Source organism: Oncorhynchus keta, unplaced genomic scaffold (assembly GCF_023373465.1).
Source record: "Oncorhynchus keta strain PuntledgeMale-10-30-2019 unplaced genomic scaffold, Oket_V2 Un_contig_6200_pilon_pilon, whole genome shotgun sequence".
Classification (NCBI taxonomy): domain Eukaryota; kingdom Metazoa; phylum Chordata; class Actinopteri; order Salmoniformes; family Salmonidae; genus Oncorhynchus; species Oncorhynchus keta.
In genome coordinates this window covers 79,606-105,045 of record NW_026288732.1, presented here as the reverse complement: position 1 = coordinate 105,045, position 25,440 = coordinate 79,606, and the positions used below count along the sequence as shown (strand labels likewise).

Below are 25,440 nucleotides of genomic sequence, written 5' to 3'. Positions count from 1 at the left end.
TGTTCTGTGGACTCATAAATCATCTCTATAATACTGTTCTGTGGACTCATAAATCATCTCTATAATACTGTTCTGTGGACTCATAAATCATCTCTGTAATACTGTTCTGTGGACTCATAAATCATCTCTATAATACTGTTCTGTGGACTCATAAATCATCTCTGTAATACTGTTCTGTGGACTCATAAATCATCTCTATAATACTGTTCTGTGGACTCATAAATCATCTCTATAATACTGTTCTGTGGACTCATAAATCATCTCTATAATACTGTTCTGTGGACTCATAAATCATCTCTATAATACTGTTCTGTGGACTCATAAATCATCTCTATAATACTGTTCTGTGGACTCAAAGCGTCTCTGTAATACTGTTCTGTGGACTCATAAATCATCTCTATAATACTGTTCTGTGGACTCATAAATCATCTCTATAATACTGTTCTGTGGACTCATAAATCATCTCTATAATACTGTTCTGTGGACTCATAAATCATCTCTGTAATACTGTTCTGTGGACTCAAAGCGTCTCTGTAATACTGTTCTGTGGACTCATTAATCATCTCTATAATACTGTTCTGTGGACTCATAAATCATCTCTATAATACTGTTCTGTGGACTCAAATCATCTCTGTAATACTGTTCTGTGGACTCATAAATCATCTCTATAATACTGTTCTGTGGACTCATAAATCATCTCTATAATACTGTTCTGTGGACTCATAAATCATCTCTATAATACTGTTCTGTGGACTCATAAAGCATCTCTATAATACTGTTCTGTGGACTCATAAAGCGTCTCTGTAATACTGTTCTGTGGACTCATAAATCATCTCTATAATACTGTTCTCTGGACTCAAAGCGTCTCTGTAATACTGTTCTGTGGACTCATAAATCATCTCTGTAATACTGTTCTGTGGACTCATAAATCATCTCTATAATACTGTTCTGTGGACTCATTAATCATCTCTATAATACTGTTCTGTGGACTCATAAATCATCTCTGTAATATTGTTCTGTGGACTCATAAATCATCTCTATAATACTGTTCTGTGGACTCATAAATCATCTCTATAATACTGTTCTGTGGACTCATAAATCATCTCTATAATACTGTTCTGTGGACTCATAAATCATCTCTATAATACTGTTCTGTGGACTCATAAATCATCTCTGTAATAGTCTGTAATATTACCCCCTCTATTCAACCTCCAGCTGCCTACCCCTCTATTCTACCTCCAGCTGTCTACCCCCTCTATTCTACCTCCAGCTGTCTACTCCCTCTATTCTACCTCCAGCTGCCTACCCCCTCTATTCTACCCCCTCTATTCAACCTCCAGCTGCGTACCCCCTCTATTCAACCCCCTCTATTCAACCTCCAGCTGTCTACTCCCTCTATTCAACCCCCAAGCTGCCTACCCCCTCTATTCTACTCCCTCTATTCAACCTCCAGCTGCCTACCCCCTCTATTCTACCCCCTCTATTCAACCTCCAGCTGCCTACCCCCTCTATTCAACCTCCAGCTGTCTACCCCCTCTATTCAACCTCCAGCTGCCTACCCCCTCTATTCAACCTGAATTTGTCACAACCCGACTCGTGGGAAGTGAGAAAGAGCTCTTATCAGAACAGGGCACAAATAATAATAATCTATTTTGCTCTTTAATTAACCACCTATTTGGTCATTGAAAATGGTGAATAGCTCACCACATATTAATGTTGGGTTGTATTGGAGAGAGTCTCAGTCTTAAATCATTTTCCACACCCAGTCTGTGCCTGTATTTAGTTTTCATGCTAATGAGGGCCGAGAATCCACTCTCACAGGTAAAGTGGGGCAAAAAATGTAATACAGGTAACGAGTGGAGGACAGAGGAGCCTCTTAAAGAAGAAGTTACAGGTCTGTGAGAGCCAGAAATCTTGCTCGTTTGTAGGTGACCAAATACTTATTTTCCACCATAATTTGCAAATAAATTCATTAAAAATCCTACAATGTGATTTTCTGGATTTTTTTCCTCATTTTGTCTGTTATAGTTGAAGTGTACCTATGATGAAAATTACAGGCCTCATCTTTTTAAGTGGGAGAACTTGCACGATTGGTGGCTGACTAAATACTTTTTTGCCCCACTGTATGTGCACAAATAATATTCAGTGTCTTAACAGCAGGATTTGCCGCGGCAGGATACTCTGAGCGCAGCCCAATCCAGAAATCTGGCTGTGGCTTCTGATTAAATTCCATTTTCACAGAACCGCTTGTTGCAATTTCGATGAGGCTGTCTTGTTCAGATATCAGTAAGTGGACTGGAGGCAGGGCATGAAAAGGGATAACATATCCAGTTGTGTTTGTCATCTGTTTCAAGAAATTACCTGGGTAATTGAGCACCCAACTCACTCAGGTGCTTCACTATATCACATTTGACATTGTCCGTAACCTTGAGTTCATTTGCACACAAAAATCATACAATGATAGAAAGACCTGTGTGTTGTCCTTGTTAATGCAGACAGAGAAGAGCTCCAACTTTTTAATCATGGCCTCAATGTTGTCCCGCACATTGAGTATAGCTGCGGAGAGTCCCTGTAATCCTAGATTCAGATCATTCAGGAGAGAAAAAACATTACCCAGACAGGCCAGTCGTGTGAGAAACTCGTCATCATCAAACGGTCAGACAAGTGAACATTATGGTCAGTAAAGAAAACTTTAAGCTCGTCTCTCAATTTTAAACAACGTGTCAATATTTTGCCCCTTGATAACCAGCACACTTCTGTCTGTATGTTGTAAAAGCGTTACAAGCGCTGCCCATATCATTGCATAGTGCAGAAAATAAACAAGAGTTCAGGGGCCTTGCTTTAACAAAGTTAACCATGTTCACTGTAGTGTCCAAAACATCTTTCAAGCTGTCAGGCATTCCCTTGGCAGCAAGAGCCTCTCGGTGGTTGCTGCAGTGTACCCAAGAGCCTCTCGGTGGTTGCTGCAGTGTACCCAAGAGCCTCTCGGTGGTTGCTGCAGTGTATCTAAGAGCCTCTAGGTGGATGCTGCAGTGTATCTAAGAGCCTCTCGGTGGATGCTGCAGTGTATCCAAGAGCCTCTCGGTGGATGCTGCAGTGTACCCAAGAGCCTCTAGGTGGATGCTGCAGTGTACCCAAGAGCCTCTAGGTGGATGCTGCAGTGTACCCAAGAGCCTCTAGGTGGATGCTGCAGTGTATCCAAGAGCCTCTAGGTGGATGCTGCAGTGTACCCAAGAGCCTCTCGGTGGATGCTGCAGTGTATCCAAGAGCCTCTCGGTGGATGCTGCAGTGAACCCAAGAGCCTCTCGGTGGATGCTGCAGTGAACCCAAGAGCCTCTAGGTGGATGCTGCAGTGTACCCAAGAGCCTCTAGGTGGATGCTGCAGTGTACCCAAGAGCCTCTAGGTGGATGCTACAGTGTACCCAAGAGCCTCTAGGTGGATGCTGCAGTGTACCCAAGAGCCTCTAGGTGGATGCTGCAGTGTACCCAAGAGCCTCTAGGTGGATGCTGCAGTGTACCCAAGAGCCTCTAGGTGGATGCTGCAGTGTACCCAAGAGCCTCTAGGTGGATGCTGCAGTGAACCCAAGAGCCTCTAGGTGGATGCTGCAGTGTATCCAAGAGCCTCTCGGTGGATGCTGCAGTGTACCCAAGAGCCTCTCGGTGGATGCTGCAGTGTATCTAAGAGCCTCTAGGTGGATGCTGCAGTGTATCTAAGAGCCTCTAGGTGGATGCTGCAGTGTATCTAAGAGCCTCTAGGTGGATGCTGCAGTGTACCCAAGAGCCTCTGGGTGGATGCTGCAGTGTACCCAAGAGCCTCTCGGTGGATGCTGCAGTGTACCCAAGAGCCTCTCGGTGGATGCTGCAGTCTACCCAAGAGCCTCTAGGTGGATGCTGCAGTGTACCCAAGAGCCTCTCGGTGGATGCTGCAGTGTACCCAAGAGCCTCTAGGTGGATGCTGCAGTGTACCCAAGAGCCTCTAGGTGGATGCTGCAGTGTATCTAAGAGCCTCTCGGTGGATGCTGCAGTGTACCCAAGAGCCTCTCTGGTGGATGCTGCAGTGTACCCAAGAGCCTCTAGGTGGATGCTGCAGTGTACCCAAGAGCCTCTAGGTGGATGCTGCAGTGTACCCAAGAGCCTCTAGGTGGATGCTGCAGTGTACCCAAGAGCCTCTAGGTGGATGCTGCAGTGTACCCAAGAGCCTCTAGGTGGATGCTGCAGTGACCCAAGAGCCTCTAGGTGGATGCTGCAGTTTACCCAAGAGCCTCTAGGTGATGCTGCAGTGTACCCAAGAGCCTCTCAGTGGATGCTGCAGTGTACCAGCCTCTGGGTGGATGCTGACATTACCTCTAGGGATGCTGAGCCAGGCGTCTGTTGACTGCATCCAGCTCTAATGCTGCAGACCCATATACCTCTAGGTTGATGCTGTGTTTACCAGAGCCTGTTGATGCTGCAGTGTACCAGCCTCTCAGTGGATGCTGCAGTGTACCCAAGAGCCTCTGGGTGGATGCTGCAGTTTACCCAAGAGCCTCTAGGTGATGCTGCAGTTTACCCAGTGGCATGTAACAGACATATACCAGGAGCTGTGTCTCCCTGTCTGTTGCTCATCCAGCAGTACACAGACATCTTGACCAGGAGCTGATGTCACAAAGGCCCTGTTGACTCTCCAGCTGTCCAGACATTACCAGTGGCTTGCCAGGCCTGTTGACTCCCATAAGCTGTAACAGACATATACCAGGAGCTGAGCCAGGCCTGTTGACTCATCCAGCTGTAACAGACATATACCAGGAGCTGTGCCAGGCCTGTTGACTCATCCAGCTGTAACAGACATATACCAGGAGCTGTGCCACGCCTGTTGACTCATCCAGCTGTAACAGACATATACCAGGAGCTGTGCCTGGCCTGTTGACTCATCCAGCTGTAACAGACTCATTTGTAACAGACAGGAGCTGTGCCAGGCCTGTTGACTCATCCAGCTGTAACAGACATATACCAGGAGCTGTGCCTGGCCTGTTGACTCATCCAGCTGTAACAGACATATACCAGGAGCTGTGCCAGGCCTGTTGACTCATCCAGCTGTAACAGACATATACCAGGAGCTGTGCCAGGCCTGTTGACTCATCCAGCTGTAACAGACATATACCAGGAGCTGTGCCAGGCCTGTTGACTCATCCAGCTGTAACAGACATATACCAGGAGCTGTGCCAGGCCTGTTGACTCATCCAGCTGTAACAGACATATACCAGGAGCTGTGCCAGGCCTGTTGACTCATCCAGCTGTAACAGACATATACCAGGAGCTGTGCCAGGCCTGTTGACTCATCCAGCTGTAACAGACATATACCAGGAGCTGAGCCAGGCTGTTGACTCATCCAGCTGTAACAGACTATACCAGGAGCTGTGCCAGGCCCGCCAGGTCTGTTGACTCATCCAGCTGTAACAGACATATACCAGGAGCTGTGCCAGGCCTGTTGACTCATCCAGCTGTAATGCATATATTTTCACTGGATGTTGTTTGAAGCAGTAATTGTTTCAAAACATCTCCTGCCATGTCACTGATGCGTCGGGAAACAGTGTTTGATGAAAATTTGTCTGTATAGTTTTGGGCCTTTTTCCCCAGTATTGTCCCAGCCAACAGGAAGAATGAAGTCCTCCACAGTAGTATGGGTCTTGCCTGTCCCAGCCACTCGGTAGCTCACCATATAAAACACTTCTAGCTCCTTCTAATTAATGCTATCTGTTGCTTTTACACGTCTTACTACTCAAAAGTCTTTATTCTCGCTCAAACTCGTGGTTTATTTTTCAACGTGATTGGATGAGTAACGGTTCATGTGATTGGATGAGCAACGGTTCATGTGATTGGATGAGCAACGGTTCATGTGATTGGATGTTAATTATTTGACTAGGATACCTCTGTTTGACTGTGTTATTACACTGAACACTAGATGGTGATTGATTGTATTGATGGTTGTATTTTTGGCAGTGAGACGAGGCTGATCAGGCGAGAGGAAAAAAAACATTGGAAAATATAAACGGACCGTTTGAAAATGTGAATCACATTTTTATTTGGCGTACCCCCGACGGCACCCCAGTTTGGGAAAACCTGGACGAATCAACCTGGAACAAACCCCTGCACCCCTTCTCTAGGACCAGGGTTAGTGACCACTGGGGTAATAAGTTAGTGCTGTGCTGGAACAAACCCCTGCACCCCTTCTCTAGGACCAGGGTTAGTGACCACTGGGGTAATAAGTTAGTGCTGTGCTGGAACAAACCCCTGCACCCCTTCTCTAGGACCAGGGTTAGTGACCACTGGGGTAATAAGTTAGTGCTGTGCTGGAACAAACCCCTGCACCCCTTCTCTAGGACCAGGGTTAGTGACCACTGGGGTAATAAGTTAGTGCTGTGCTGGAACAAACCCCTGCACCCCTTCTCTAGGACCAGGGTTAGTGACCACTGGGGTAATAAGTTAGTGCTGTGCTGGAACAAACCCCTGCACCCCTTCTCTAGGACCAGGGTTAGTGACCACTGGGGTAATACGTTAGTGCTGTGCTGGAACAAACCCCTGCACCCCTTCTCTAGGACCAGGGTTAGTGACCACTGGGGTAATAAGTTACTGCTGTGCTGGTTTTCCAACAAACCCCTTAACCCTCTAGGACCAGGAAGTGATTTCCACTGGGGTAATACCGTTAGTTTGTGCTGGAACAAACACCCAGAAATGGAACAACCGCATAACAAAAAACTACTAGGACCAGGGTTAGTGACCACTGGGGTAATAAGTTAGTGCTGTGCTGGAACAAACCCTGCACCCCTTCTCTAGGACCAGGGTTAGTGACCACTGGGATAATAAGTTAGTGCTGGGCTGGAACAAACCCCTGCACCCCTTCTCTAGGACCAGGGTTAGTGACCACTGGGGTAATACAATTAGTGCTGTGCTTAACAAACCCCTGCACCCCTATTTCTGTACCAGGGTTAAATGACCACTGTAGATAGAAATCTATAAAATCAGTTATAATCAACAACAAACCCTCTGGAATTCTCAGGACCAGGGTTGATGACCACTGGTTGATGTGCTGCCATGGCAACACATCAGAAGATGTTCAGTGAAAGGCCCTCAGTCTCCACTGACCCCTCCACGGTTTCTGTCCCACTAGACTCCTCCCCCTCCACTGCTGTGCTGGAACAAGACTCCTGCCCCCACTGTTTCTGGACCAGGGTTACTGACCACTGGGGTCCATATGTTATGACTGTGGTCAGACTCTCCCCCTCCACTGTTTTCCAACAGTACATTTTAAACTCCTCCCCAGGAAGTGATTTCAGAATACCGTTAGTTTATTGGATAAAACCTCCACAAATGGAACAACCCCATAACAAAAAAGACTACTATCCACAAGAAAATAAACTCCAAAACCATGGACTGTTTTGACTGTCCGCTGGCCACTGGGATCAGAGGCCCCCTCCACACCATCAGACTCCTCCCCCTCACTGTTTCTGGCCAATGGGATCAGACTCTGGCCCCCCTCCAATGGATTTGGTCCGAACCATAGACTCCTCCCCTCCACTGCCGTGTGTGATTAGTCTGACTGTAGAGACAATCCCCTCCACTGGTTAACGGACCACTAGACTCCTCCCCCTCCACTATTTCTGTCCGTACCACTAGACTCCTCCCCCTCCACTGTTTCAGATTGTCCCAGATTCTTATAACACAATGAACATCCAGCTGGACTCTATAAACGTGGATGCATTGGCTGTTGTTTTGATGTGATCAGATTTGGCAACACAAAAGATGGTCATTTGGAGTCACCTTTACCTCCTTTAAATAAGAATGGAACATGTTTCTGAGCACTTCTACATTAAAAGTGGATTAATTCCCCTCCATTATCCGTAACCATGGTAGCATCCACATTAATGTAGACTCCTTCCCCTCCATATTCTATTCTTATTTACAACTCCTGACTCCAAAATGACCTGTTTCTGGTCCTACTGGGAGAAAGAGGAACAACCAGAATGGTTTCTCCCCTCCACTGGGAGAAAGAGGAACAACCAGAATGGTTTCTAGTCCTACTGGGAGAACAATGAGGAACAACCAGAATGGTTTCTAGTCCTACTGGGAGAAAGAGGAACAACCAGAATGGATCAGATCTTTCTAGTCCTACTGGGAGAAAGAGGAACAACGGGAATGGTTTCTAGTCCTACTGGGAGAAAGGAACAACAGGAATGGTTTCTAGTCCTACTGGGAGAAAGAGGAACAATTCAGAATGGTTTCTAGTCCACTGGGAGATTAATGAGGAACAACCAGAATGGTTTCTAGTCCTACTGGGAGAAAGAGGAACAACCAGAATGGTTTCTAGTCCTACTGGGAGAAAGAGGAACAACCAGAATGGTTTCTAGTCCTACTGGGAGAAAGAGGAACAACCAGAATGGTTTCTAGTCCTACTGGGAGAAAGAGGAACAACAGGAATGGTTTCTAGTCCTACTGGGAGAAAGAGGAACAACAGGAATGGTTTCTAGTCCTACTGGGAGAAAGAGGAACAACCAGAATGGTTTCTAGTCCTACTGGGAGAAAGAGGAACAACCAGAATGGTTTCTAGTCCTACTGGGAGAAAGAGGAACAACCAGAATGGTTTCTAGTCCTACTGGGAGAAAGAGGAACAACAGGAATGGTTTCTAGTCCTACTGGGAGAAAGAGGAACAACCAGAATGGTTTCTAGTCCTACTGGGAGAAAGAGGAACAACCAGAATGGTTTCTAGTCCTACTGGGAGAAAGAGGAACAACCAGAATGGTTTCTAGTCCTACTGGGAGAAAGATGAACAATAGGAATGGTTTCTAGTCCTACTGGGAGAAAGATGAACAATAGGAATGGTTTCTAGTCCTACTGGGAGAAAGATGAACAATAGGAATGGTTTCTAGTCCTACTGGGAGAAAGATGAACAATAGGAATGGTTTCTAGTCCTACTGGGAGAAAGATGAACAATAGGAATGGTTTCTAGTCCTACTGGGAGAAAGAGGAACAACAGGAATGGTTTCTAGTCCTACTGAGAGAAAGAGGAATAACCAGAATGGTTTCTAGTCCTACTGAGAGAAAGAGGAACAACCAGAATGGTTTCTAGTCCTACTGGGAGAAAGAGGAATAACCATAATGGTTTCTAGTCCTACTGGGAGAAAGAGGAATAACCAGAATGGTTTCTAGTCCTACTGGGAGAAAGAGGAACAGCCAGAATGGTTTCTAGTCCTACTGAGAGAAAGAGGAACAACCAGAATGGTTTCTAGTCCTACTGGGAGAAAGATGAACAATAGGAATGGTTTCTAGTCCTACTGGGAGAAAGAGGAACAACCAGAATGGTTTCTAGTCCTACTGGGAGAAAGATGAACAATAGGAATGGTTTCTAGTCCTACTGAGAGAAAGAGGAATAACCAGAATGGTTTCTAGTCCTACTGGGAGAAAGAGGAACAACCAGAATGGTTTCTAGTCCTACTGAGAGAAAGAGGAACAACCAGAATGGTTTCTAGTCCTACTGGGAGAAAGAGGAACAACCAGAATGGTTTCTAGTCCTACTGAGAGAAAGAGGAACAACCAGAATGGTTTCTAGTCCTACTGGGAGAAAGAGGAACAACCAGAATGGTTTCTAGTCCTACTGGGAGAAAGAGGAACAACAGGAATGGTTTCTAGTCCTACTGAGAGAAAGAGGAATAACCAGAATGGTTTCTAGTCCTACTGAGAGAAAGAGGAACAACCAGAATGGTTTCTAGTCCTACTGGGAGAAAGAGGAACAACCAGAATGGTTTCTAGTCCTACTGAGAGAAAGAGGAACAACAGGAATGGTTTCTAGTCCTACTGTAGCAGGTCAAGACTTGTTAATTATTTGAAAAACAGCTGATTTGAGGTCATTGATTTTCCTCACGTAATTAACAAACACAACATGTAAAATTAAAATCAGTCAAACAGTGTCTTAAAATAACCAATCAATGGGTGATACTGTGTCCAAACACAGGGTAGACATGTTGTGTCCAGACTGTTAAAAGTGCTGTAGTGTGGAGTTTACAGAAGGTCCCCCTCCAACCCCTACAGGGCTGAGGTCTCAGACACTAGGGAACAGCAGCACGGGCTCAGACAGCCCTCCTCTCCTCAGGCCCGTCTCAGCCTGTTGCGTCTGGGGCTCCTGTTACTGAACATCAGGTGAGGGGGTCAAACTGTATATCTGCAGAGAGAGGGTGGTTAGTTCTGGGTGGTCTGGGGAGAGGAGAGGGGTGGTTAGTTCTGGGTGGTCTGGGGAGGTTAGTTCTGGGTGGTCCGTGGAGAGGGTGGTTGGGGTTCTGGGTGGTCTGGGGAGAGGAGAGGGGTGGTTAGTTCTGGGTGGTCTGGGAGAGGAGAGGGGTGGGGTAGAGTTCTGGGTGGTCTGGGGAGAGGAGTGTGGTGGTTAGTTCTGGGTGGTCTGGGGAGAGGAGAGGGGTGGTTAGTTCTGGGTGGTCCGTGGAGAGGAGAGGGGTGGGGTAGAGCTGGGTGGTCCGTGGAGAGGAGATGGTTAGTTCTGGGTGGTCTGGGGAGAGGAGATGGTTAGAGCTGGGTGGTCTGGGGAGAGGAGGGGTTAGGGGGGGTGGTAGAGCTGGGTGGTCTGTAGAGAGGAGAGGGTTAGTTCTGGGTGGTCTGGGGAGAGGAGATGGTTAGAGCTGGGTGGTCTGGGGAGAGGAGAGGGGGGGGGGGGTAGAGCTGGGTGGTCTGTAGAGAGGAGAGGGGTTAGTTCTGGGTGGTCTGTAGAGAGGAGAGGGGTGGGGGGGTAGAGCTGGGTGGTCTGTAGAGAGGAGAGAGGGTTAGTTCTGGGTGGTCTGTGGAGAGGTGGGGGGTAGAGCTGGGTGGTCTGGGGAGAGGAGAGGGGTGGGGGGAGAGCTGGGTGGTCTGTAGAGAGGAGAGGAGTGGGGGGGTAGAGCTGGGTGGTCTGTAGAGAGGAGAGGGGGGGGGGAGAGCTGGGTGGTCTGTAGAGAGGAGAGGGGGGGTTAGAGCTGGGTGGTCTATAGAGAGGAGAGGGGTGGGAGGGGTAGAGCTGGGTGGTCTGTAGAGAGGAGAGGGGTGGGGGGGTTAGAGCTGGGTGGTCTGTAGAGAGGAGAGGGGGGAGGGGTAGAGCTGGGTGGTCTGTAGAGAGGAGAGGGGGGGGGTGGAGCTGGGTGGTCTATAGAGAGGAGAGGGATGGGAGGGGTAGAGCTGGGTGGTCTATAGAGAGGAGATGGGGGGTAGAGCTGGGTGGTCTGTAGAGAGGATATGGGGGGGGTAGAGCTGGGTGGTCTGTAGAGAGGAGAGGGGGGTTCTGGGTGGTCTGGGGAGAGGAGAGGGGGGGTGGTAGAGCTGGGTGGTCTGTAGAGAGGAGAGGGGGGGTTAGAGCTGGGTGGTCTGTAGAGAGGAGAGGGGGTTAGAGCTGGGTGGTCTGTAGGAGGAGGGTTAGAGCTGGGTGGTCTGTGGAGAGGAGAGGGGGGTAGAGCTGGGTGGTCTGTAGAGAGGAGATGGGGGTAGAGCTGGGTGGTCTGTAGAGAGGAGAGGGGGGGTTAGAGCTGGGTGGTCTGTAGAGAGGAGAGGGAGGGTTAGAGCTGGGTGGTCTGTAGAGAGGAGAGGGAGGGTTAGAGCTGGGTGGTCTGTAGAGAGGAGAGGGGGGGGTAGAGCTGGGTGGTCTGTAGAGAGGAGATGGGGGGGTAGGGCTGGGTGGTCTGTAGAGAGGAGATGGGGGGGGGTAGAGCTGGGTGGTCTGTAGAGAGGAGAGGGTTAGAGCTGGGTGGTCTGTAGAGAGGAGAGGGAGGGTTAGAGCTGGGTGGTCTGTAGAGAGGAGAGGGGGGTAGAGCTGGGTGGTCTGTAGAGAGGAGGGGGGGGGGTAGAGCTGGGTGGTCTGTAGAGAGGAGGGGGGGGGGTAGAGCTGGGTGGTCTGTAGAGGGGTGGGGGGTAGAGCTGGGTGGTCTGTAGAGAGGAGAGGGGTAGAGCTGGGTGGTCTGTAGAGAGGAGAGGGGTAGAGCTGGGTGGTCTGTAGAGAGGAGAGGTAGAGCTGGGTGGTCTGTAGAGAGGAGGGTAGAGCTGGGTGGTCTGTAGAGAGGAGAGGGGGTAGAGCTGGGTGGTCTGTAGAGAGGAGAGGGGGGTAGAGCTGGGTGGTCTGTAGAGAGGAGAGGGGGTAGAGCTGGGTGGTCTGTAGAGAGGAGGGGGGTGGGGGGTAGAGCTGGGTGGTCTGTAGAGAGGAGGGGTGGGGGTAGAGCTGGGTGGTCTGTAGAGAGGAGGGGGGGGGTAGAGCTGGGTGGTCTGTAGAGAGGAGGGTGGGGGGTAGAGCTGGGTGGTCTGTAGAGAGGAGGGGTGGGGGGTAGAGCTGGGTGGTCTGTAGAGAGGAGATGGGGGGTAGAGCTGGGTGGTCTGTAGAGAGGAGGGGTGGGGGGTAGAGCTGGGTGGTCTGTAGAGAGGTGGGGGTAGAGCTGGGTGGTCTGTAGAGGGGAGGGGGGTAGAGCTGGGTGGTCTGTAGAGAGGAGGGGGGTAGAGCTGGGTGGTCTGTAGAGAGGAGGGGGGGTAGAGCTGGGTGGTCTGTAGAGAGGAGAGGGGGGGGTAGAGCTGGGTGGTCTGTAGAGAGGAGGGGTGGGGGGGTAGAGCTGGGTGGTCTGTAGAGAGGAGAGGGGGGGTAGAGCTGGGTGGTCTGGGGAGAGGAGAGGGGTGGGGGGGTAGAGCTGGGTGGTCTGTAGAGAGGAGATGGGGGTGGAGCTGGGTGGTCTGTAGAGAGGAGAGGGGTGGGAGGGGTAGAGCTGGGTGGTCTGTAGAGAGGAGGGGTGGGAGGGGTAGAGCTGGGTGGTCTGTAGAGAGGAGGGGGTGGGGGGTAGAGCTGGGTGGTCTGTAGAGAGGAGGGGGGGGGTAGAGCTGGGTGGTCTGGGGAGAGGAGAGGGGGGAGGGGTAGAGCTGGGTGGTCTATAGAGAGGAGAGGGGGGGGTAGAGCTGGGTGGTCTGTAGAGAGGAGATGGGGGGTAGAGCTGGGTGGTCTGTAGAGAGGAGAGGGGTAGTTCTGGGTGGTCTGGGGAGAGGAGAGGGGTGGTAGAGCTGGGTGGTCTGTAGAGAGGAGAGGGGGGTAGAGCTGGGTGGTCTGTAGAGAGGAGGGATGGGGGGTAGAGCTGGGTGGTCTGTAGAGAGGAGATGGGGGGGGTAGAGCTGGGTGGTCTGTAGAGAGGAGAGGGTTAGAGCTGGGTGGTCTGTAGAGAGGAGAGGAGGGTTAGAGCTGGGTGGTCTGTAGAGAGGAGGGGGTGGGGGGTAGAGCTGGGTGGTCTGTAGAGAGGAGAGGGGTAGAGCTGGGTGGTCTGTAGAGGGGGGGGGGTAGAGCTGGGTGGTCTGTAGAGAGGAGGGGGGTAGAGCTGGGTGGTCTGTAGAGCTGGGTGGTCTGTAGAGGGGAGGGGGTAGAGCTGGGTGGTCTGTAGAGGAGGGGGGGGGGTAGAGCTGGGTGGTCTGTAGAGAGGAGAGGGGTAGAGCTGGGTGGTCTGTAGAGGGGGGTGGGGGGGTAGAGCTGGGTGGTCTGTAGAGAGGAGAGGGGTAGAGCTGGGTGGTCTGTAGAGAGGAGATGGGTAGAGCTGGGTGGTCTGTAGAGAGGAGGGGTGGGGGGTAGAGCTGGGTGGTCTGTAGAGAGGAGGGGGGGGGTAGAGCTGGGTGGTCTGTAGAGAGGAGATGGGGGGAGCTGGGTGGTCTGTAGAGAGGAGGGGTGGGGGGTAGAGCTGGGTGGTCTGTAGAGAGGAGGGGGGGTAGAGCTGGGTGGTCTGTAGAGGGAGGGGTAGAGCTGGGTGGTCTGTAGAGGGGAGGGGGTAGAGCTGGGTGGTCTGTAGAGAGGAGAGGGGTAGAGCTGGGTGGTCTGTAGGAGAGGAGAGGGGTAGAGCTGGGTGGTCTGTAGAGAGGAGAGGGGTAGAGCTGGGTGGTCTGTAGAGAGGAGAGGGGTAGAGCTGGGTGGTCTGTAGAGAGGAGAGGGGGGTAGAGCTGGGTGGTCTGTAGAGAGGAGAGGGGGGGTAGAGCTGGGTGGTCTGTAGAGAGGAGGGGGGGGGTAGAGCTGGGTGGTCTGTAGAGAGGAGGGGGTAGAGCTGGGTGGTCTGTAGAGAGGAGGGAGGGGTAGAGCTGGGTGGTCTGTAGAGAGGAGATGGGGGTAGAGCTGGGTGGTCTGTAGAGAGGAGAGGGGGTGGTAGTTCTGGGTGGTCTGTAGAGAGGAGAGGGGGTGGTAGAGCTGGGTGGTCTGTAGAGAGGAGGGGGGTAGAGCTGGGTGGTCTGTAGAGGGGAGAGGGGGTAGAGCTGGGTGGTCTGTAGAGAGGAGAGGGGGGGGGGTAGAGCTGGGTGGTCTGTAGAGAGGAGAGGGGGGTAGAGCTGGGTGGTCTGTAGAGAGGAGGGGGGGGGTAGAGCTGGGTGGTCTGTAGAGAGGAGGGGGGTAGAGCTGGGTGGTCTGTAGAGAGGAGGGGTGGGAGGGGTAGAGCTGGGTGGTCTGTAGAGAGGAGATGGGGGGTAGAGCTGGGTGGTCTGTAGAGAGGAGGGGGTTAGTTCTGGGTGGTCTGGGGAGAGGAGAGGGGGTGGGTAGAGCTGGGTGGTCTGTAGAGAGGAGGGGGTGTAGAGCTGGGTGGTCTGTAGAGAGGGGGGGGTAGAGCTGGGTGGTCTGTAGAGAGGAGAGGGGGTAGAGCTGGGTGGTCTGTAGAGAGGAGGGGGGGGGGGTAGAGCTGGGTGGTCTGTAGAGAGGAGGGGGGGGGGGTAGAGCTGGGTGGTCTGTAGAGAGGAGAGGGGGGAGGGGGTAGAGCTGGGTGGTCTGTAGAGAGGAGAGGGGTGGAGCTGGGTGGTCTGTAGAGAGGAGAGGGGTAGAGCTGGGTGGTCTGTAGAGAGGAGGGGGGTAGAGCTGGGTGGTCTGTAGAGAGGAGAGGGGTAGAGCTGGGTGGTCTGTAGAGAGGAGGGGGGTGGAGCTGGGTGGTCTGTAGAGAGGAGGGGGGAGGGGTAGAGCTGGGTGGTCTGTAGAGAGGAGAGGGGTGGGAGGGGGTAGAGCTGGGTGGTCTGTAGAGAGGAGAGGGGTAGAGCTGGGTGGTCTGTAGAGAGGAGAGGGTTAGTTCTGGGTGGTCTGGGGAGAGGAGATGGGTAGTGCTGGGTGGTCTGTAGAGAGGAGAGGGGTAGTGCTGGGTGGTCTGTAGAGAGGAGATGGGGGGTAGTGCTGGGTGGTCTGTAGAGAGGAGATGGGGGTAGAGCTGGGTGGTCTGTAGAGAGGAGAGGGGTTAGAGCTGGGTGGTCTGTAGAGAGGAGAGGGGGGTAGAGCTGGGTGGTCTGTAGAGGAGGGAGGGGGGGTAGTGCTGGGTGGTCTGTAGAGAGGAGAGGGGGTAGAGCTGGGTGGTCTGTAGAGGGAGAGGGGTAGAGCTGGGTGGTCTGTAGAGAGGAGAGGGGTAGAGCTGGGTGGTCTGTAGAGGGGTGGTAGAGCTGGGTGGTCTGTAGAGGGGAGGGGGGTAGAGCTGGGTGGTCTGTAGAGAGGAGAGGGGTAGAGCTGGGTGGTCTGTAGAGGGAGGGGTAGAGCTGGGTGGTCTGTAGAGAGGAGGGGGGGTAGAGCTGGGTGGTCTGTAGAGAGGAGAGGGGTAGAGCTGGGTGGTCTGTAGAGAGGAGAGGGGTAGAGCTGGGTGGTCTGTAGAGAGGAGGGGGGGGGGGGGGTAGAGCTGGGTGGTCTGTAGAGAGGAGGAGAGGGGGGTAGAGCTGGGTGGTCTGTAGAGGAGGAGGGGGGGGGGTAGAGCTGGGTGGTCTGTAGAGAGGAGGGGTGGGGGTAGAGCTGGGTGGTCTGTAGAGAGGAGAGGGGTAGAGCTGGGTGGTCTGTAGAGGGGGTGGGGGTAGAGCTGGGTGGTCTGTAGAGAGGGGGTGGGGGGTAGAGCTGGGTGGTCTGTAGAGAGGAGGGGGGGTAGAGCTGGGTGGTCTGTAGAGGGGTAGAGGGGTGGTCTGTAGAGGGGTAGTGCTGGGTGGTCTGTAGAGAGGAGAGGGGTAGAGCTGGGTGGTCTGTAGAGAGGAGAGGGGGGTAGAGCTGGGTGGTCTGTAGAGAGGAGAGGGGGGTAGAGCTGGGTGGTTGGTCAGTGTACCGTGTATCGTAGACCCCAGGGTCCTACAGGACTGTCCAGAACAGGACTGGGCATCATCAGTCTGGGTTCATCTTCTCCAGGACTTCCTGGTCGATGGTCTTAGCTGGGTGGTGTCTGTTATATAGGAGATACAAACACCTGGGTGGTCACAGAGAGAGAGTTAGTTATTACTAATGACCTGGTAGGGGTCTACTGTAATGTTATACACCTGGGTGGTCACAGAGAGAGAGTTAGGGTGTACTAATGACCTGGTAGGGGTCTACTGTAATGTTATATACCTGGGGGTCACAGAGAGAGAGTTAGTTATTACTAATGACCTGGTAGGGGTCTACTGTAATGTTATATACCTGGGGAACACAGAGTTAGTTATTACTAATGACCTGGTAGGGGTCTACTGTAATGTTATACACCTGGGGAACACAGAGTTAGTTATTACTAATGACCTGGTAGGGGGGTCTACTGTAATGTTATATACCTGGGGAACACAGAGAGAGGGTTATTACTAATGACCTGGTAGGGGTCTACTGTAATGTTATATACCTGGGGAACACAGAGTTAGTTATTACTAATGACCTGGTAGGGGTCTACTGTAATGTATACACCTGGGGAACACAGAGAGAGAGTTAGTTATTACTAATGACCTGGTAGGGGTCTACTGTAATGTTATATACCTGGGGAACACAGAGTTAGTTATTACTAATGACCTGGTAGGGGTCTACTGTAATGTTATACACCTGGGGAACACAGAGAGAGTTAGTTATTACTAATGACCTGGTAGGGGTCTACTGTAATGTTATACACCTGGGGAACACAGAGTTAGTTATTACTAATGACCTGGTAGGGGTCTACTGTAATGTTATACACCTGGGGAACACAGAGAGAGAGTGGTTATTACTAATGACCTGGTAGGGGTCTACTGTAATGTTATACACCTGGGGGTAACACAGAGAGAGAGTTAGTTATTACTAATGACCTGGTAGGGGTCTACTGTAATGTTATATACCTGGGGAACACAGAGTTAGTTATTACTAATGACCTGGTAGGGGTCTACTGTAATGTTATACACCTGGGGAACACAGAGTTAGTTATTACTAATGACCTGGTAGGGGTCTACTGTAATGTTATATACCTGGGGAACACAGAGTTAGTTATTACTAATGACCTGGTAGGGGTCTACTGTAATGTTATATACCTGGGGAACACAGAGAGAGAGTTAGTTATTACTAATGACCTGGTAGGGGTCTACTGTAATGTTATACACCTGGGGAACACAGAGTTAGTTATTACTAATGACCTGGTAGGGGTCTACTGTAATGTTATACACCTGGGGAACACAGAGTTAGTTATTACTAATGACCTGGTAGGGGTCTACTGTAATGTTATATACCTGGGGAACACAGAGTTAGTTATTACTAATGACCTGGTAGGGGTCTACTGTAATGTTATACACCTGGGGAACACAGAGTTAGTTATTACTAATGACCTGGTAGGGGTCTACTGTAATGTTATATACCTGGGGAACACAGAGAGAGAGTTAGTTATTACTAATGACCTGGTAGGGGTCTACTGTAATGTTATACACCTGGGGAACACAGAGTTAGTTATTACTAATGACCTGGTAGGGGTCTACTGTAATGTTATACACCTGGGGAACACAGAGTTAGTTATTACTAATGACCTGGTAGGGGTCTACTGTAATGTTATATACCTGGGGAACACAGAGAGAGAGTTAGTTATTACTAATGACCTGGTAGGGGTCTACTGTAATGTTATATACCTGGGGAACACAGAGTTAGTTATTACTAATGACCTGGTAGGGGTCTACTGTAATGTTATATACCTGGGGAACACAGAGAGAGAGTTAGTTATTACTAATGACCTGGTAGGGGTCTACTGTAATGTTATATACCTGGGGGTAGAGAGAAAGTTAGTTATTACTAATGACCTGGTAGGGGTCTACTGTAATGTTATATACCTGGGGAACACAGAGAGAGAGTTAGTTATTACTAATGACCTGGTAGGGGTCTACTGTAATGTTATATACCTGGGGAACACAGAGAGAGGGGGTTAGTTATTACTAATGACCTGGTAGGGGTCTACTGTAATGTTATACACCTGGGGAACACAGAGTTAGTTATTACTAATGACCTGGTAGGGGTCTACTGTAATGTTATATACCTGGGTCACAGAGAGAGATAGTTATTACTAATGACCTGGTAGGGGTCTACTGTAATGTTATACACCTGGGGAACACAGAGAGAGTTAGTTATTACTAATGACCTGGTAGGGGTCTACTGTAATGTTATACACCTGGGGAACACAGAGTTAGTTATTACTAATGACCTGGTAGGGGTCTACTGTAATGTTATACACCTGGGGAACACAGAGGGTTAGAGCTGGTTATCTAATGACCTGGTAGGGGTCTACTGTAATGTTATATACCTGGGAACACAGAGTTAGTTATTACTAATGACCTGGTAGGGGTCTACTGTAATGTTATACACCTGGGGAACACAGAGAGAGAGTTAGTTATTACTAATGACCTGGTAGGGGTCTACTGTAATGTTATATACCTGGGGAACACAGAGAGAGAGTTAGTTATTACTAATGACCTGGTAGGGGTCTACTGTAATGTTATATACCTGGGGAACACAGAGAGAGAGTTAGTTATTACTAATGACCTGGTAGGGGTCTACTGTAATGTTATACACCTGGGGAACACAGAGAGAGAGTTAGTTATTACTAATGACCTGGTAGGGGTCTACTGTAATGTTATATACCTGGGGAACACAGAGTTAGTTATTACTAATGACCTGGTAGGGGTCTACTGTAATGTTATACACCTGGGGAACACAGAGAGAGAGTTAGTTATTACTAATGACCTGGTAGGGGTCTACTGTAATGTTATATACCTGGGGAACACAGAGTTAGTTATTACTAATGACCTGGTAGGGGTCTACTGTAATGTTATACACCTGGGGAACACAGAGAGAGAGAGTTATTACTAATGACCTGGTAGGGGTCTACTGTAATGTTATACACCTGGGAACACAGAGAGAGAGTTAGTTATTACTAATGACCTGGTAGGGGTCTACTGTAATGTTATACACCTGGGGAACACAGAGTTAGTTATTACTAATGACCTGGTAGGGGTCTACTGTAATGTTATACACCTGGGGAACACAGAGTTAGTTATTACTAATGACCTGGTAGGGGTCTACTGTAATGTTATATACCTGGGGAACACAGAGTTAGTTATTACTAATGACCTGGTAGGGGTCTACTGTAATGTTATACACCTGGGGAACACAGAGTTAGTTATTACTAATGACCTGGTAGGGGTCTACTGTAATGTTATACACCTGGGGAACACAGAGTTAGTTATTACTAATGACCTGGTAGGGGTCTACTGTAATGTTATACACCTGGGGAACACAGAGAGAGAGTTAGTTATTACTAATGACCTGGTAGGGGTCTACTGTAATGTTATACACCTGGGGAACACAGAGTTAGTTATTACTAATGACCTGGTAGGGGTCTACTGTAATGTTATACACCTGGGGAACACAGAGTTAGTTATTACTAATGACCTGGTAGGGGTCTACTGTAATGTTATACACCTGGGGAACACAGAGAGAGAGTTAGTTATTACTAATGACCTGGTAGGGGTCTACTGTAATGTTATACACCTGGGGAACACAGAGAGAGATATTAGCTGGTGAGACATGTCTACACATCCCTAGTGACTAAACAGTTCTCTCCCTTTTACCTCGTTGTCATCAAACTCGCAGTACTGGAGGTTGACAGAGGGGGCGACGGTACGAACGCAGGCGTAAGTGTTGTTGAAGGAGTCCTCACACACACAGTCAGGGAAACATACGGAGACCCCAGGACCCAGCAGGGGCAGGCGGGATCAGACACATTAGACCCCTCCCCTTCATACTCCACCAGGAAGTCTGTTCTCCACGTAGTGCTGTTCACAGATCCCTCCTGAGAATACACACACCAGTTAAACACAGAGAACACACACACACAGTTAAACACAGAGAATACACACACCAGTTAAACACAGAGAATACACACACCAGTTAAACACAGAGAATACACACACCAGTTAAACACAGAGAATACACACACCAGTTAAACACAGAGAATACACACACACAACAGTTAAACACAGAGAATACACACACCAGTTAAACACAGAGAATACACACACACAGTTAAACACAGAGAATACACACACCAGTTAAACACAGAGAATACACACACACACAGTTAAACACAGAGAATACACACACACACAGTTAAACACAGAGAATACACACACCAGTTAAACACAGAGAATACACACACCAGTTAAACACAGAGAATACACACACCAGTTAAACACAGAGAATACACACACACACACCAGTTAAACACAGAGAATACACACACCAGTTAAACACAGAGAATACACACACCAGTTAAACACAGAGAATACACACACCAGTTAAACACAGAGAATACACACACCAGTTAAACACAGAGAATACACACACCAGTTAAACACAGAGAATACACACACAGTTAAACACAGAGAATACACACACAACAGTTAAACACAGAGAATACACACACCAGTTAAACACAGAGAACACACACACACCAGTTAAACACAGAGAATACACACACACCAGTTAAACACAGAGAACACACACACCAGTTAAACACAGAGAATACACACACCAGTTAAACACAGAGAATACACACACCAGTTAAACACAGAGAATACACACACCAGTTAAACACAGAGAATACACACACCAGTTAAACACAGAGAATACACACACCAGTTAAACACAGAGAATACACACACCAGTTAAACACAGAGAATACACACACCAGTTAAACACAGAGAATACACACACCAGTTAAACACAGAGAATACACACACCAGTTAAACACAGATCCCTCCTGACACAGAGAATACACACACCAGTTAAACACAGAGAATACACACACCAGTTAAACACAGAGAATACACACACCAGTTAAACACAGAGAATACACACACCAGTTAAACACAGAGAATACACACACCAGTTAAACACAGAGAATACACACACACCAGTTAAACACAGAGAATACACACACACCAGTTAAACACAGAGAATACACACACACACAGTTAAACACAGAGAATACACACACCAGTTAAACACAGAGAACACACACACCAGTTAAACACAGAGAACACACACACCAGTTAAACACAGAGAATACACACACCAGTTAAACACAGAGAATACACACCCAGTTAAACACAGAGAATACACACACCAGTTAAACACAGATCCCTCCTGACACACACACACCAGTTAAACACAGAGAACACACACACCAGTTAAACACAGAGAACACACACACCAGTTAAACACAGAGAATACACACACCAGTTAAACACAGAGAATACACACACCAGTTAAACACAGAGAACACACACACCAGTTAAACACAGAGAATACACACACCAGTTAAACACAGAGAACCCTTAAACACAGAGAATACACACACACCAGTTAAACACAGAGAATACACACACCAGTTAAACACAGAGAATACACACACCAGTTAAACACAGAGAATACACACACCAGTTAAACACAGAGAATACACACACCAGTTAAACACAGAGAATACACACACCAGTTAAACACAGAGAATACACACACCAGTTAAACACAGAGAATACACACACCAGTTAAACACAGATCCCTCCTGACACAGAGAATACACACACCAGTTAAACACAGAGAACACACACACCAGTTAAACACAGATCCCTCCTGACACAGAGAATACACACACCAGTTAAACACAGAGAATACACACACCAGTTAAACACAGAGAATACACACACCAGTTAAACACAGAGAATACACACACCAGTTAAACACAGAGAATACCCTCCAGAAACACAGAGAATACACACACCAGTTAAACACAGAGAATACACACACCAGTTAAACACAGAGAATACACACACCAGTTAAACACAGAGAATACACACACCAGTTAAACACAGAGAATACACACACCAGTTAAACACAGAGAATCCACACCAGTGACACAGAGAATACACACACCAGTTAAACACAGAGAATACACACACCAGTTAAACACAGAGAATACACACACCAGTTAAACACAGAGATCCCTCCTGACACAGAGAATACACACACCAGTTAAACACAGAGAATACACACACCAGTTAAACACAGAGAATACACACACCAGTTAAACACAGAGAATACACACACCAGTTAAACACAGAGAACACACACACCAGTTAAACACAGAGAATACACACACCAGTTAAACACAGATCCCTCCTGACACAGAGAATACACACACCAGTTAAACACAGAGAATACACACACCAGTTAAACACAGAGAATACACACACCAGTTAAACACAGAGAATACACACACCAGTTAAACACAGAGAATACACACACCAGTTAAACACAGAGAATACACACACAACAGTTAAACACAGATCCCTCCTGACACAGAGAATACACACACCAGTTAAACACAGAGAATACACACACCAGTTAAACACAGAGAATACACACACCAGTTAAACACAGAGAATACACACACCAGTTAAACACAGATCCCTCCTGACACAGAGAATACACACACCAGTTAAACACAGATCCCTCCTGAGAATACACACACCAGTTAAACACAGAGAATACACACACCAGTTAAACACAGATCCCTCCTGACACAGAGAATACACACACCAGTTAAACACAGATCCCTCCTGAGAATACACACACCAGTTAAACACAGAGAATACACACACCAGTTAAACACAGATCCCTCCTGACACAGAGAATACACACACCAGTTAAACACAGAGAACACACACACCAGTTAAACACAGAGAATACACACACCAGTTAAACACAGAGAATACACACACCAGTTAAACACAGAGAATACACACACAACAGTTAAACACAGATCCCTCCTGACACAGAGAATACACACACCAGTTAAACACAGAGAATACACACACCAGTTAAACACAGAGAATACACACACCAGTTAAACACAGAGAATACACACACCAGTTAAACACAGAGAATACACACACCAGTTAAACACAGAGAATACACACACCAGTTAAACACAGATCCCTCCTGACACAGAGAATACACACACCAGTTAAACACAGATCCCTCCTGACACAGAGAATACACACACCAGTTAAACACAGATCCCTCCTGACACAGAAATACACACACCAGTTAAACACAGATCCCTCCTGAACACACACACAGTTAAACACAGAGAATACACACACCAGTTAAACACTGATCCCTCCTGACACAGAGAATACACACACCAGTTAAACACAGAGAATACACACACCAGTTAAACACAGATCCCTCCTGAGAATACACACACCAGTTAAACACAGAGAACACACACACCAGTTAAACACAGATCCCTCCTGAGAATACACACACCAGTTAAACACAGAGAATACACACACCAGTTAAACACAGATCCCTCCTGACACAGAGAATACACACACCAGTTAAACACAGAGAATACACACACCAGTTAAACACAGAGAATACACACACCAGTTAAACACAGAGAATACACACACCAGTTAAACACAGAGAATACACACACCAGTTAAACACAGATCCCTCCTGACACAGAGAATACACACACCAGTTAAACACAGAGAACACACACACCAGTTAAACACAGAGAACAGAGAATACACACACCAGTTAAACACAGAGAAACACACACACCAGTTAAACACAGAGAATACACACACCAGTTAAACACAGATCCCTCCTGAATACACACACCAGTTAAACACAGATCCCTCCTGACACAGAGAATACACACACCAGTTAAACACAGATCCCTCCTGACACAGAGAATACACACACCAGTTAAACACAGATCCCTCCTGACACAGAGAATACACACACCAGTTAAACACAGAGAATACACACACCAGTTAAACACAGAGAATACACACACCAGTTAAACACAGATCCCTCCTGACACAGAGAATACACACACCAGTTAAACACAGAGAACACACACACCAGTTAAACACAGATCCCTCCTGACACAGAGAATACACACACCAGTTAAACACAGAGAATACACACACCAGTTAAACACAGAGAATACACACACCAGTTAAACACAGAGAATACACACACCAGTTAAACACAGATCCCTCCTGAGAATACACACACCAGTTAAACACAGAGAATACACACACCAGTTAAACACAGAGAATACACACACCAGTTAAACACAGAGAATACACACACCAGTTAAACACAGAGAATACACACACCAGTTAAACAGAGATCCCTCCTGACACAGTTAAACACAGAGAATACACACCAGTTAAACACAGAGAATACACACACCAGTTAAACACAGAGAATACACACACCAGTTAAACACAGAGAATACACACACCAGTTAAACACAGAGAATACACACACCAGTTAAACACAGAGAATACACACACCAGTTAAACACAGATCCCTCCTGACACAGAGAATACACACACCAGTTAAACACAGAAACACTGAATACACACACCAGTTAAACACAGATCCCTCCTGAATACACACACCAGTTAAACACAGATCCCTCCTGACACAGAGAATACACACACCAGTTAAACACAGAGAATTAAACACAGAGAATACACACAGTTAAACACAGAGAATACACACACCAGTTAAACACAGATCCCTCCTGACACAGAGAATACACACACCAGTTAAACACAGATCCCTCCTGAGAATACACACACCAGTTAAACACAGAGAATACACACACCAGTTAAACACAGATCCCTCCTGACACAGAGAATACACACACCAGTTAAACACAGAGAATACACACACCAGTTAAACACAGAGAATACACACACCAGTTAAACACAGATCCCTCCTGAGAATACACACACCAGTTAAACACAGATCCCTCCTGACACAGAGAATACACACACCAGTTAAACACAGAGAATACACACACCAGTTAAACACAGAGAATACACACACCAGTTAAACACTGAGAAACACACACCAGTTAAACACAGATCCCTCCTGAACAGAGAATACACACACAGTTGAACACAGAGAATACACACACCAGTTAAACACAGAGAATACACACACCAGTTAAACACAGATCCCTCCTGAGAATACACACACCAGTTAAACACAGAGAATACACACACCAGTTAAACACAGATCCCTCCTGACACAGAGAATACACACACCAGTTAAACACAGAGAATACACACACACCAGTTAAACACAG

The 25,440-nt window shown here is 48.1% G+C and overlaps 1 pseudogene; it reads right to left on the bottom strand.

Annotated features, from left to right (window-relative positions):
• Positions 1 to 19,688: 19,688 nt before the first annotated feature.
• Positions 19,689 to 25,440, bottom strand: part of LOC127925741 (N-acetylglucosamine-6-sulfatase-like) — a 38,300-nt pseudogene continuing 32,548 nt past the window's right edge.